The sequence below is a fragment of the Centroberyx affinis genome, unplaced genomic scaffold (genome assembly GCF_046629955.1).
Source record: "Centroberyx affinis isolate AG114_WGS23_722 - 3 ecotype Tasmania unplaced genomic scaffold, CSIRO-AGI_Caff_v1 ptg000255l_1, whole genome shotgun sequence".
Classification (NCBI taxonomy): Eukaryota; Metazoa; Chordata; class Actinopteri; order Beryciformes; family Berycidae; genus Centroberyx; species Centroberyx affinis.
The window spans coordinates 239285-242500 of record NW_027278937.1 but is presented as its reverse complement, the minus strand read 5'-3'; positions in this window follow the sequence as shown (position 1 = coordinate 242500).

The following is a 3216-nucleotide window of genomic DNA, read 5'->3' as shown; positions in this document are numbered from 1 at the left end:
TGCCTGCCCTGCGCGCAAAGAACTCCTGCAAACAAAGATTAGAGAAAACACATCAATTTATGTGCCACTGCTTTTTATTTACTTCCCAGCTTGGGCTGGGGTGACGGCGACTGCAAACACTCGGTCTTAGCTTTCAACTGTTAAGCCAGCGAATACACTATAGCTGCAGCTTCTTTATTTCAATAAGCACAGAACTGATTCCTGTATAATTACACCCATTAGAGAAGTGTAGTCCTGACTTTACATAATCAACACTGATACACTGGACACAAAGACAGAGGGCTTCAAAGACCTCGGGTCTGCTCTGTGGTGGCAGTAATGACAATACAGCAGTGATGACAGTAATGACACTTTGATGATGGCAATTATACAAGGGCCTTTGTGCTCCCTTCACTGATCTCTCTCTTTCTCTCTCTCCCTTCCTTATTCTCTCTCTACCTGTCTCACTTTCTCTCTCCCATCGAGTTCCCTTTCTCTCCCTTTCTTACCTTATCATTATCTGTCTCTCTGTCTCTCTCCCTCTCCCCATGTGTCTCTCTCTGTCTCTCTGCTATCACTGGATTGATGTAGTGAAGCGCCCTGAGCTACAGTTGATTGTCAGGAGAGTTTTGATCCTCACTCGTGTGTGATACACGTCAGACGGGGGAAACAGAATATCCTCGCCGACAGTCATATTGCTCATAGCCCTTGCTGTCAGGATTGCTTAATGGTGAGGAATGCTAACTATTGTCAACCAACTAATATTTAGTCATAGGTGTTTTTCTCTGACTGCCCTTCCTTTGATTTGTTACCCATGCATCTGTGTCTGTCTGTCTGTCTGTCTGAGGCAGTTTATGCAGAATTCATTCTCATCTGTGTGCTTTCTGGACGCTGTAATGCTTGTTGGCTTGATTGGATTGCGTTTTTTTGTTGATTGTGATTGTTTATATTGCTGAGGTCACCCTGAGTGCCATGGGCAGGACGGTGTATATTTGGCCAGGTCTAAACGCCTGTGTCTATTTGTGCGTGTTTGCTGAATTGCTTACTCCTTGTTTACAGAATCTGAGGTCAAGCTATGTTTGTGTTTGCTTGTGCATGTGCGCATGCATGTGTGTATGTGCGCATTTGTGAGCGTGTTTGCGCATGTGTACCAATAGTTTGTGTGTCGTCCCAGCAGTTTGCATGTGATTGTGCGTCCTGTGTGTGAATCAGTGTGCGTCCCATTGGTGCTGCGCTTGTTGTGGGTGTCCCCCTCTCATCAGGGTGATTTAGGAGGTGCTGACACGCCTGCAGGGTTTAGATGGGTGCATTTGGAGGCCTGTTTCTGCCTGCACCAGGATGGACCAATGCCCCCACACCACACTGTGGCCAGAGGGGGCGATGCGGGGGGCTTCTCTTCGCCGTGGGTCTGTGGTTGGAGCAGGGCGGCGGACTTGAGCTGGGTGGGTGCTATAGTATTTCAGGATCAGTGAGCAGTAGAGACAGGCTCGTAAATAGCGGTTTTATTGCTGAGCTGCTATGCTGGGTGAGCCCGGGTCTTTCAGCGCGAGATCACAGCAGTGATTGATGGTTCCCATGTGCCAGAGGGAGGGGTGTACGGTGTGTGTGTGTGTGTGCGTGTGTGTGTGGGGGGTGGGGGGGGTCGTCACATCAGATGGCGGAAACAGTGGACATGGCAAGGCTGGCAGCCCCTCCTGCCCTCCGGCTCCTCCCCCAGGGTTTCCCCCCTGACAATCTCCTGTCCTGTTGGCCTACAGATCTCTGTGCCTGGACACAGCATGGGCCTTTGTCTCACACAGCTCTACCTGCAGCTGGAGGGGAGCATATTTAGTCTCTGCTTATGCGTCACACACACACACACACACACACACATACACACACACACACACACACACATGCACACTGTATGTCCAGTACAATCTCTCATACACACACACCAACTGTATGTCCGGTACAATCTCTTATACACACACGCACACACACACACACACACACACACACACATACACACACACACACACAAACACACACTCAGGTGAAGCCTTTAAAAATATTTTGGTCTTGATGGGCCTCCATCTAGCAGGTGGTTTAATAGCTACACATTGTCAGAGAGGAGGAAAAAGTAGAGAGCTCTCACTCTGCCCCTAAATGCCATGAAGCGCAGCAGACCCAGTGTATTGGATATAATGGAAAAGTTGCAAGATATGGCCCTGGGTTGCATATATCTCCCATTACAAACATCTTGGACCAAATGACACACAAACAAAAAGTATTGTTATCATCCAGAGCTAAAATATCTGTTTTTGTGATGAGCAGTTTTTTGAGAAAAACAACCAGAATCAGTTACTATGGTAACGGCTATGCTTATTGCATGCCGTCTCTGCAGGAGTCTAAATTGCATTATGAGACGGCAAGCGTGAGGGTCAACACCCACTTTTGCAGACCAGAAGGTGGGACAGTTTTCCACTGTTGAGTCGTTCATCTTCTAAAACATAGAACATCTTTGAGACTGTCTAATAACCTGTGTTATTGTGTTCCGCGGTGAACTGCCTCTGCACTTGTTGATGGGGGATAGAGGGATGTGATATATTATGTATATGATGTTCTATAGGCCTTCAGTGAGGGTTTTGTTTTTACAACCATGCTAATTTGGGGCGGCTAGCTGAGTAGTTTGGCAGGACTGTGGTGGGGTTGCGTGGTTAAGGACCACAGAGATTTTTTTCATTCGGTGCCAGAGAGCAGCAGCGCTCAAAGCTTTTGAGAAAACATCTGATGGAGCCTTTTGAGTGCTCCCAGATTGGCAATGTGAATAGCAGCTTTCATGGAGGCTGCTTGCCCTAATGTGTTTTTGAGCACTGCGTTTGTGTGTGTATGTGCATTTTTGTGTGTGTGTGTGTGTGTGTATGCGTGTGTATATGTATGTAGGTATGTATGCATCATAGAGGTTTACTTTGGTCCCTAGGTGTGTGTGTGTGTGTGTGTGTGTGTGTGTGTGTGAGTGGTTTGTCTATTTACGTAAATAACTCTAGGCGGAGGCAAAAAAGCAGGAGCAGAAATGCACAGCTGGGCGTATTTCAGGGGCTTTTTCCAACGCTGATGTCTCAATCCTTCACAGAGCTGCCGTAGACCTGCCTTTTCATTTATTTATAGAGACAGTAGCAGTAGATGAAACAAACAGCCCTTTTCTCCGACTATCTATCTTGGGGAGGCTTCTTCTCAGACCAGAGAACCTTCCCT